This window comes from Alexandromys fortis, unplaced genomic scaffold, assembly GCF_014885135.2.
Source record: "Alexandromys fortis isolate MF-2015 unplaced genomic scaffold, M_Fortis_MF-2015_v1.1 scaffold_33, whole genome shotgun sequence".
Lineage (NCBI taxonomy): Eukaryota > Metazoa > Chordata > Mammalia > Rodentia > Cricetidae > Alexandromys > Alexandromys fortis.
Window position 1 is genome coordinate 2,019,101 of NW_026067917.1, and position 11,919 is coordinate 2,031,019.

Sequence of the window (11,919 nt, forward strand, 5' to 3'; positions counted from 1 at the left end):
ATCAATGGACACGAGGACTGGTGACTGAAATCTCTGAAACTACACACCCAAGAAAACCTGCCTCTTTCAGAATGTTCCCAACACATATTTTGTCATAGCAACAAGAAAAGTAGCTGATACGTCAGGGAATGGCTATGCATTCATATACGAGTACGTACACATGCTCACTGTCTACTTAGTTCTGAAAGAACTCTGCAGCCCGGATTACACCCAGGGCTGCTTATGTAGTACCATAAGGTAACACAGTGTTCTTTGACTTAGGTGTTTCGCTGTTGTTTTTTGAGATGGGGTCTCACTCTGTAGTTTAGGTTGGCTTTAGACTTGCTGTGGGGAGGAGGCTGACCTCTTGCCTCTGCACCTCAAGTACTGGGATTACGGGAGTGTGCCACCACATCTGGCCTAGAGCCAACTCTCAGGGCTCATCTGACTAACACGGGACTGTTGAACAACAAGATAATCTTAACAATAAATTGCAACGCGAATAAAATAGGAACTTGTGTTCAGACTAACGCAAGGGACAGAAGAGGAAAGTCTCCTGTACAGCAGGATTCCAGCGGATAAATCCAGAGGGATTGGCGAAAGGAGGGAATTTACCCTTTGGCAAGCACTACGGTAATAATTATTCCAGGCAAGAATCACCAGCGCATGCTACCATTAGAGAACAAAAGTGTTACAAATTTTTGCTTAGAGGGCCTCAAAATATCTTCCCATAAGCTAGTTGCTCAGTAACCGAGTGGTGGAACAAACTGGCAGGCACCGCTTGAATCAAGGCCTTGAAATTACGGTCACCAGGAAATAGAGCGTGTGAGGCACCGCGGGCACCGCGGGCACTGCGGGCACTGCGTCACTTCTGTTACACTGAGCGCCAGATACACAACCATAATTGTGTCAGGAAAAGGAAAATCACACGAACTTCAACTGGTAGCCGAGTGCATGATAAAAGGTCAGGACTCATCGGAAATATGAAGGCCAGGAAACTTCAGACTGTCCCAGACTGAAGCAAACTCTAGACTAGTTTTTTACATAGAAAAAAAGTTAGCAGGACAATTTTAGAGGAGACCAGACATTTGCATAGTTAGGGCATGTTAAACAGTTTGCAACAAACTGTTTCTTTTTATCGTCCTAATAATGTTAGTAGAGGATTTTGAATTGCTTAGTGCTGTGTAGATCTGTAACGTCTTTTTCACCTTCAGGCTATTCTCTCTGAGAAGCAGCCTATATCTGGAACACACCCTGGGGCTTTACCGGGCTAGGTCCTGAGTCAGAAGCATGCCTCAGAGTGATGCATCTTGTCCAGCTGCCCTGGGAAGAGCCTCTGCAGTCATGATTCTTGTTCATCTAGAGAGTAGAGGCCTGCGGACGCGGCCTCATGACATCTTCCGTTAAGAGGACTCCTGCTCATTAGTCTTGCCTTTGTCCCAGCCACTCTTACCACAATGGAGAACCAAGTCTAGGACATTTTACCAGGCTGCAGCAGTGGAGCCTTGGGAGCAGGAGAGCCACAGGAATGACAGGAACTGAGGGTATTCCAGGCTGAACTTCTCAGGAAAGGAAAGCATTGCTGGCATTCCTCACACTGGGTTAAGGCTTGTTTTTGTGCCTATGGAGAAAAAAATCTCTAGGGTACATCTGGAAGCCCAGGTGCTGATATCTTTGAAGGAGGTCAAAGTTTTCTAGACAGGTGAGGCAAATCTGCTACAATGAGTAAACAAAGAAATATTTTTAGGTCCCCATGTGACTTCACAACGTCTAAAGTCGGTTTGTTATGGAAGACTTAGATAAAGAGGTAGTTTGGGAGCGGAGAAAAGCCCCATTTTCCATTTGGGGGTAGACCTAGACAAGTCCCAAGCCTTGTCCTTGAACTGCTGACCGCGACTCAGGCCCAGGCTGGTACTGCATTATCAGGCCTCCTCCTTATTGTTGGGGTGTTGGGGACTGTCCTTTGTTCATGATACCTCCAGAAACTGCCTGCTCAGTCTCAGGAAACAGAAACTGAGGCCTGATCTCTGAGAGAAGATGGAACAGGCTGTTGTGGTGTTGCTTCGTCTTCTCAGCACAGAAGTCTGCTTTCATTATCAAAAAGCCTTTAGGAGCAGTGTGCACGCCTTTAATCCTAGCACTGGGGAGGCAGAGGCCGGCGGATCTCTGAGTTCCAGGACAGCCTTTGTCTACAGAGTGAATTCCAGGATAGCCAGTGCCACACAGAGAAACCCTGCCTCCAACTCCCACTCCCCTTAACAAAAGTTTCTGAATGACTATTAGGTTGATGATCTTCCTCAAGTTTTGTCCTACATCTGTTGGACTCTAGCGTCCAAACACCGAGAAGGAGTTGCCCCCAGAGACCATCTCACACACCACAGCCGATGTAAAAGCATGAGGATTTTATTAATTTTGTCCTATGGGCTTTTGAATTAATGTATGCTTGGTTCAGCTGTTTGATGGACTTGGTTTTAAAAAAAGAGAAAAATTCAGGCTGCAGAGAAAGCTCAGTGGTTAAGGGTATTTGCCACTCTTACAGAGGACTTAAGTTTAGTTCACAACATGGTGGGGGCTGAATTGCCTGTTGTTCTAGCTACAGAGGATCCCTGCACATATGTACACACACACACACACACACACACACACACACACACACGCCTGCCATAAAAATAAATACACCTTTAAAAAAAGAAAGCAAAAAGAAATGCCAGGCATAATGGCACATACCTTTAATTCCACCCGGGGTAGCAGGATTACTTGGGAGTTGAGGTCAGCCTGAGCACTATAGTGAGACCCTGTCTCCTAAGAAAGAAAAAGCCCAGGTATATAACTCAGTGGTAGAGTACTTGCCTAGCATGCATGAAGACTTGCCTTTAGTCCCCAACACTACAAAAAGAAGTTAAGACCTAACAAGCATAAATCTCAAACTGGAGTTTCTGATGTCACGTGTGCTTGAGTTGAGTGGGCTGACCTTGGATTAAATTTGATCACTTAATCGGGTCATTTGCTAGAAGGCTTTGGACTGTTTTACAGTATCCTGCCATCTATTGGCTATCCACTGTCCAACTCTTCGTACCTAGACCGTCTAGGCAGACAGACAAACCATTCAGGTTTTTGGTCACACATTTCTAGAAACCGAGTTGTCCAGACAGTTAGCGGTAGTAAAGGCACAGCACGGTGATCTGTTGGCTATTTACTTTCCTCCTTCCACCTAAATCCACGCCGTTCATCTTTGTTGGCTGCAAACCTGAGTAGGAAATCACCAGGGAAACTTCTGGAATTTCTATGCTGAGGTAACAACCTGTCTGTCTTACAGCCACTGCCAGTGCAGCTCTGTCGCCGCCACCAAGAGCCTCTTCCTCTTCAACCAAACTGGGAAAGCCCTGCTTGCCTTTCGGGCTTGGCCTGGTGCCATTCTTCAGGGCAGTTTTGGTTGCCCTAGAGTCCTGCCAGCCAGACCTCTCTAGGATGCTGGCGTGAGTCCTTCCTTGGCTGAACTCAGCTGTGGTGAAACTCTCAACAGAGCAAAGCCAAGGAGCTGGGACTGCTCATACTAGTTCACAGGACCAACGACTGTTTAAACAAGATTTTATTTCTGTCTAGTGGGTGTGGGATAGATTGGTGTTGTGTGTGTGTGTGTGTGTGTTTCTGTAAGATCTATACAATCTGACCAAAATTCCAGAAAGCTTACCTAGTAAGATTACTTTTCCGCTGTGTCCTCTGGAAGAGATGCCAGGCAGAAGTCCTTTCTTCCGGAGTGGATTCAGGGCAGAAAGCAGCAGGCTGACCTTTCCCACCCTTTCCATTCACAGAGTTGTTCCACAGAGAGAACCTACTTTTGTTCTTGGTGTCTATTCAACCCTTGCCCTGTCCACAGCGACTGCCAAGCCTACCAATCAGTGTCCGTAACTGTGGCCTGAGTCTACGGCTTGGACACAACCATATCACAGAGGATGGATACGTTTCAGGACCTAGATTGTGCACATAGAGCAAAAGCAAACAGATTACAAGGGTAAATAATGACCTCGAGGACTTAGAACTTCAAGTTTGGAAATCTTTTATGTCCAATTCTTTCATGACTCATGGGCCAGCTTGTTTCATAGACTTCAAATTTTATTTGCAACAATTAAAAAAGCATGAGGGCTAGATGCCTATTGATAAATTTTTATCCAGTTGATAAAGGTACCTTAAGATACTTGAAAATACTTGCCTATGTTTAAGATTCTGGACTGAATGAAGGTAAAGTCATTGAGAAGCTGACAGTTCATCTCATTTTTTTTTTTTTTACATTTGGCCACTAGGATGTGTTTAGTCAATACTAACAGAAGATCAGTTTTCCCTCCAATCTGTACAATCCTGAGGATCAAGCTAAAAATGCTCTATCAATCATCAAGCCAGACCTCCAGCCGCAAAGCAAGCATCTTTTATTGACCGTGACTGTAAGGTCCCACAAGATGCAATGATTTAAGTTAAATAAACAGCAGAGATGGTTCTGATCACTAGCCATGATCTCCAAGGTGAAACACTTTTAGGTGTCATGTTTAGGAAGGAAGGACTGGGCGTGGGGTCACATGCAGCAGCCTTCTGGCATTTGAGTCTTAGATGACTACCTTGAGGGCATGCTACTCAATTTCTCTGTGCCTCAGTTTCCCTGTCTCCAACTTACAGGTTTGCTATGCAGGCAAAAAGAACTAATTCAATTCTAATGTCTAAAAAGATTTATATGATCAGTGCTACGCAGGCGTTCATTAAACACAAATGGCCATGGAGAGGTAATGGATTTATGCTTTGCGCCTCTAGTTACATGATTGTAAAATGATTTCTCAGAAATTAATTTGTACAACATTCTGGACGTTGGATAAATATTAGAGACCCTGGGTGGCAGTGCCTAGCTGCTTGTCCCACGGTGCTGGGGCGGAGTTATGATGTGTGAAGCTCATTGCATGGTTCCCAGGCCCATCACGTAACGTATTGCTCACCGTAATTACAACAGGGCTTTTGTTGTTCCGTGCTAATGAATATCTTATTGAATCCTTGAATCAGTGCTTTTGCTTCTGAAAATGGGTTAGTACTTTTGAAATTTTAATTCAAAAGGCAAGGAAGCTCTTTGTGTATTCAACAACATATTATAAAGACGTGGCAGTTATAGTGCTCTAAAGCCCACATACATGTTTAGTGTGCAAATTACATGGAAGAGGTAATTCAAATGCAACACACAGGAATCCAACCCTTCCTTTCCAAAGCTCATATCAGAAGGCAATGAAATATTTATGTCAACACATCATAGACATTATATTTCCATATTATATTCTGTAATGAGGAGATAATTTCCATACATATTCATGCATAAACACATCTGTACATGAATATAGAACAATATAGTTTTATTAGTACTATATACCAATTATCTAAAAGAGATATAGTGGGAAATATTGTAGAATTACTAGGTCATAATCAAAGGAAATTATCCAGTTTAGGATTATATCCTTAAACTCCAATGTATTATTATTTTTCTTCAGAAAGGGTTTCTAGGCTGGGCGGTGGTGGTGCACGCCTTTAATCCCAGCACTCGGGAGGCAGAGGCAGGCGGATCTCTGAGAGTTCTAGGCCAGCCTAGTCTACAAGAGCTAGCACCAGGACAGGCTCCAAAGCTACAGAGAAACCCTGTCTCGAAAAAATCAAAAAAAAAAAAAAAAGAAAGAAAGGGTTTCTAGTCCAGACTGGCCTCTGCTCTGTCTCCCTGTCTAGTTGAGGATGATCTTGAACTTCTGATCCTCCTGCTTCTACCTCCCTGAGATTACAGCCTTATGCCATCACTGCCGGTGTGTGCAATGCCGAGGACTGAACCACGCAGGGTTTCATGCATGCTAGGCAAGTACTGCACGAACTATGTTGCATCTTTAGCCCTTTGATTTATATTTAATATTCACCGTTCTACCTCGTTTTTATAGATATTGCCTTGATTGTTAATTACAATTATATTTCTTAAAATACAGAAAGGATCCAAAGATAGGTAGGACAGATTGTATTAGTGCCCTATTCAGTAAGGGTGGCATGCCTCTGCAAGTTACCAACAGCTCTCCTTGCAGTGGGAGCTGAGAACACCGGGAATTTCAGAGTGCTGTATGCTTTTAGTTACTATTCCTGGGAAAAGGAAGGTGTCCTAGTACTCAGTTAAAACAAACAACAAAAACACATTATCTTCCTCTCTCCTCGTATTTTCGGTGGATGAGCAGGAAGGAACCAAAGCAAAACAGTGACCTGGAGCAGTGCGGCAGGTGGGCCAGGCCTCTGAGAGAGGAAGACTCAGCAATGCAGTGGGCAGGCAGCCAGGAAGCAAGGGGAGGAAGCCACAGCAGCATCATAAGCTGTGGTGACAGCAGTGGCCTCCGGAGATTGTCTCTGGAGCCTCACCTGCACCAGGAGGAGCGACCATCTGAGCCTTGATCCCATAGGCACCTGGAGAAACAATTACCAGAGGCTCTGCCCTGCTTACACCTGAAGGAGCCGTCATCAGAACCACAGCCCACAACTACACCCATTAGAAGAAAAAGGACCCCTCTCCCCAGAAACACAGGCCCCATCTGTTCCCTTTGGAGGAAGAGAAGGGTAGACAACAGGGTAAGAATACACTCAATAGCATTAAGAGCAATACAGCACCACCAGAAATTAGTAGTTCTACAACAGCAAGACCTGAACACCCCAATGTAGATGAAACAGAAGAAAATTACCTTAAAAATAACTTGATGGAGATGATTGAGGCCCTTAAAGAAGAAAGGAAAAATCCCACTAAAGAAGTGGATGAAAAGACAAAAAAAAAAAAAAAAAAGGAAGAAATCAACAAATCCCACTAAGAAAACGAGGAAAAAGCAATCAAACAGGTAAAAGAAAGGTTCAAGACTTGAAAACTGAAATAAAGACAATAAGGAAAAAAAAAAAAACAAGGGGACTCTGGAAATGGAAAATCTGAATAAATGATCAGACACTGCAGAAGCAAACATAAAGAACAGAATACAAGAGACAGATGAGAGAACCTCGTGCGTAGAAGATACGATAGAGGAAATAGATATCCTCTAATAGATACAGTCAAAGAAAATGCTAATTTCAACAAATTCTTAACATAAAATATCCAGGAAATCTAGGATATCATGAAAAAAAACTGAACCTAAGAATATTAGGAATAGAAGGAGAACTCCATCTCAAAAGCACAGAAATTATGTTCAATGAAATCATAGAAGAAAACTTTCCAAATCTAAAGAAGGATATGCCTATGAAAATACAAGAAGCTTACACAACACCAAATAGATTGGACCAAAAAAGAAAAAGCCCCTAGTCCCCTCACCACATGATAATCAAAACACAAAGGATACAGAATAAAGAAAGAATATTAAGAGCTGCGAAGCAAAAAGGCCAAATAAGATACAAAGTCAGACCTATCAGAATTACACTCAGCTTCTCAATGCAAACAATTCAGAGAAGGTCCTGGTCAGGCGTTATTCAGACCCTAAGAGAACACAGCCTAGGCTATTATACTCAGGAAAGCTTTCAATACATGTAGATGGAGAAAACAAGATAGTCTATGACAAAACCAGATTTAATCAATACCTATCTTCAAATCCAGCCCTATAGAGAGTACTAGAAGGAAAATTCCAACCCAAGGAAATTAGCTACATCCACAAAAACACAGGAAATAGATAATTCCACACCAGGAAATCCTAAAGAAGAGAAATGCACACCCAATACCACCCCTACACAAAAACAAAAATAGTAGGAACTAGCAATCACTAGTCATTAATATCCCTTAATATCAATGGACTCAGTCCACCTATGAAAAGACACAGGCTAACACATTGGATATGAAAACATCATCTGTTTACCTGCTGTATACAAGAAACACACCTCAGTTCACAGACTTGTGTTTAGTAGTGTTTATCTGTTTATTTGATTTTTAATGGAATGGTTTACGTGGAGCATTGGAGCCAGTTCTACTTAGAAGGTTTGGCAGAATTTGCTGTGTATTCTGGGCTTTTATTTGATGGATATTATTTGCTTCGATTATGTTGCTTTTCTTGGTTGTTCAAATCTTCTTGATTTAACTTTGGTGGGCCACATATGTTCAATTTATCCATCTATTTTAGATTTCCCCCAAATTTTTTGTTTATAGAAGTTTTCAAAATATTCCCAACGACTCTCAGAATTTCAGTGGAATCTATTGTAATCTCACCATCTTTGTCTAGTTCTATTAATTTGGATCTTTTCTCTCTCGTATTTGGTTAGCATGGCTAGAGGTTGTTTCTTTTTATTTCATTTTATTTTTAAATAATTATCCTCATTTTATGTGCATTGGCGTTTTGCCTGCATGTATATCTGTGTGAGGGTGTCAGATCTTGAAGTTACAGACTGTTGATAACTGACATATGGGTGCTAGGAATTGAACCTGTGTCCTCTGGGAAAGCAAATAGTGTTCTTAACCTCTGAGTCATTTCTTCAGTCCCTCTTTTTTTTCTTTTTTAAAAAAGAATTAACTTTGTCCTTTTAGTATCTGTTTCATTTATTTCTTCCTTGATCTTTATTAGTTTTGTTGTCTACTACTTTGGGGTTTGTATTATTCTCATTTCCCTAAGCTCTCAAGATGCATCATTAAGTTATTAATTTGAGATATGTCTAGTTTTTAAAAAATTAGTGAAATTTGTTCTTTGCCAACTTTATATGTATATTCAATGCATTGTAGCTGCAAATTTTCCTCTTCGGGTTTCCTTAGCTGCACCCCAAAGGTTCTAATAAACTTTCATTTTCATTTGATTCTAGGAATTATTTAAGTTTCCTCCCTAGATTCTTTAATAACCCTTTGCTCATTCAAGACTGTGTTGTTAAGTCTCCAAGTATATGTATAGTGTTCTGGGCCAGGCAATGGTGGGACGAGCCTTTAATACCCAAACTTGGGAAGAAGAGGTAATCAGATCTCTGTGAGTTCCAAGACAGCCAGGGCTACACACATAGAAACCCTGCCTCAAAAACAAACAAACAAACAAACAACAAAAAAAAGCTTTTTAGTCCCTTTTGTTGATGTTGTAATTGAACTCTGAGGCTTCTCTGCTGATTTTTATTTGGATTATCTATCTAAAAATCAGAGTGTGCTAGTATGGATGTTACCCACTATTACTCTATCAGGACCTATCTGGCCCTTTATGTCTATTAGTGATTATTTTGTTTTTTGGGTTTCTTTTGCAAATTTGCACATCTCAACATTTTGTGCATATATATGCAGTTGTTACATATTCCTGATGAGTTGTCCCCATTATTAGTATGTTCATGATCACATTGGCTTCTTCCACTCTACTTGACACATGTCTTTCATGTTTAACTCTCAGTCAATAGGTGTTTATACCAATAAGAACGAGCTTCCTGAAAACACCAGGTAGTAAAATCTAGTTCTGTAATCTAGTCTGGCTGTCAAATACTCCTCTTGAGTTGAGGCCACTTTTACCTATAAGGTTATTACAGAGGGATAATTATTGTAGTTTTGTTAGCTGGAATTTTTTTGTTTTTGTTTGTTTGGTGATTGTTCTTTTTCCCTCATAATATTAAGGGTTTGCTTGTTTACTGTGTAGGACATGGTGGATTCCTTCCAAGGCCTCCTTTGTTCATCGTCTGTTACTTTCATGAAGGTTATTCTCTCCTGTGCTCTCATGATTGAGACCGATTGTCCTCTGGGTTTAGCATCTCCTATGGCGCTGAAGCTGTGATCATGAACTGCCTTCGTTTGAGATTGTCTTAAAATGTTATTTTTCATTTATTGTAGATGATAGCTTTGCAGGATATGACCATCTTGGTTGGCGGTTATTTACTTTCAGGGCCTGAAAAATATAATCTCATATATCCCAGACGCTCAGGGTTGGTGATAAAGAGCTGGTGTTATGCCCAAATGTTTACTTTGAGAGTTTGAATTTTTTTTCTTGCAGCTTTCAGTATTGTTTTTTTTCTTTGCATTTCTGACATCTTGACTAGTCATGAGAGACGGGTCATGGAGAGTTTCTTCTATCGTCGTTGTCTATTTAGAGTTTCAAATGCCTCCTGAATTTGGCTAACAGCTCTCCTGGACAGATTCCAAGAAAAGGTTGTTTGACAGGCTGCAATATGTCCCCAGGCCCTTTGTCCCTGACATCTCCTACACACTTAAGTACTCCAATCAAAAGTCACATGCAGTTGCAGGTGGGCATGGAGGGGAGTAGATGGTGAAACCCTAGGTGAGGATCTGGTGACGCCCCCTTCTTAAGGAATACTAACACCCCTATTGCTGTTACTGTAGAGTTAGTTATCACTACGACGTTTTGTTTATTCCGTTACCATAACTACAAGGTCAAGGTCTACTCTTAGGTCACCACAGCAGTTTTGGCTCCAAAGTGGCGGTGGCAGGAGGTCATCTCAGGCCTGGAGGAAATGACCCTTCTGCAGCATTTCCCCTCAAACACCTGACTGCTTAGAGACTCTTCCTGCCTCTTTTAGTCTCTCCTAACATGCTCACTGTGACCTCAGATGGCTCACCACCACAAAAATACCCACAAGGGGACTGGAGAGATAGCTCAATGAATAACAATGCTTGCTTGTTGCTCTTGCAGAAGACTGGATTAAGTTTCCAACATATATGTTGGGTAACTCACACTGCCTGTATTTCCAGTTCTAAGGAATAGGATCCCTGAATGAGACAAAGAATTATAAAAGGAAGGACATGACTGCTCCTTGGTAAGGTGGCGGAGAAAGTTTATTGTAGATAAAAAAGGAGAGTATAGCCAGAAGCAGGGACATCTGGGAGAATCCAGAGTGGACAGGACCCTGAGCTGGGCCATGTAAGGAGATGGGGCAGAGAGCCAATACAGTAAAAGGTAGAAAAAAGGCTGGGTAATCAAAATGGCTGGGAAAGGCAGCTGGGGGACGAGTTTAGGGTAGGGGGTAGGGTATGCCAATCATGCCCGTATAGCAGGTAGGGACTAAGGGATGCTGGGAGGACCTGGTGGTCAGGTCGACTTTGATACGTTAAATAGGCACCTCAGTTAGCCATTTGTCTTGGATTTGAGACCTAACAATACCCTCTTCTGGCCTATGCAGGAATCTACAATGCATGTGCACATAAATACATGTAAGTCAAAAATAAAATAAATATTTAAAATAATACAAACAAGGGAAAACACTAAAAAAATGTAAATATTGTAGAAGTTATTTATTACCATCTCCAGGTTGGTCCCCTAAATTTCACACCTATTCTTTTCCATAATCACCTGTCCTGGAATTAGAAATTGTTCCTAGAAAGCCCTATTTTCTAGTAGATGAACCCCAACAACCCCAATAATCATTTTAATATGTCACCATTCTTTTTGTATCTGGATTTAAAAAAAAACTCTCTTTAGATAGATCCAATTATAGAATCATTTTGATTAACAAAGGGGGGAACATGGTTTTTGGTCAGAAAGGAGGGTATTATTACTAGTCTACTGTGTGGCAATGAGGAACTGGAAGAAAAATGCTATTTATTTATTTATTTATTTATTTGGGCAAAGTCTCACTGTGTCCCACACTGACCTTGGAGTTCATTCAGTAGGCCTGGCTGACCTTGTACTAGTAGAGAGCCACTTGCCTCTGGCTCCAGTGTGTTGGTATTAAAGGCATCAACCACCTTGTGCAATAAGCATTATCTTTGTTTAAAACAAACAAACGAAACAAAACAAACAAGAAGTACGCAGGCCTGTTTACGGAAAACGCTAGTAAGTCATACTTCCCAAGGAGAGCTTTCTGGTAAATGAGCTTATATTTTACTTGTTTTCTGTATCAGGTGTTGGAGGGAGGCTGTTTGTTCCTTTCCCTACTGCTCAGCCCCAAAATAATCACACAGAAACTCTATTATTTAAAACACTGCTTGACCCATTAGCACTAGCTTCTTATTGA

At 41.5% G+C, this 11,919-nt stretch overlaps 1 long non-coding RNA gene across 1 annotated transcript; it reads right to left on the reverse strand.

Moving 5' to 3' along the window:
- Positions 1-1,490: 1,490 nt before the first annotated feature.
- Positions 1,491-3,869, reverse strand: LOC126500189 (uncharacterized). Its single transcript, XR_007591270.1, has 3 exons — positions 3,671-3,869; positions 2,707-2,781; positions 1,491-1,600 (listed from the first exon to the last, which is right to left on the reverse strand). It is a non-coding gene; the product is annotated as an uncharacterized lncRNA (long non-coding RNA).
- Between the last annotated feature and the right edge of the window lie 8,050 nt (positions 3,870-11,919).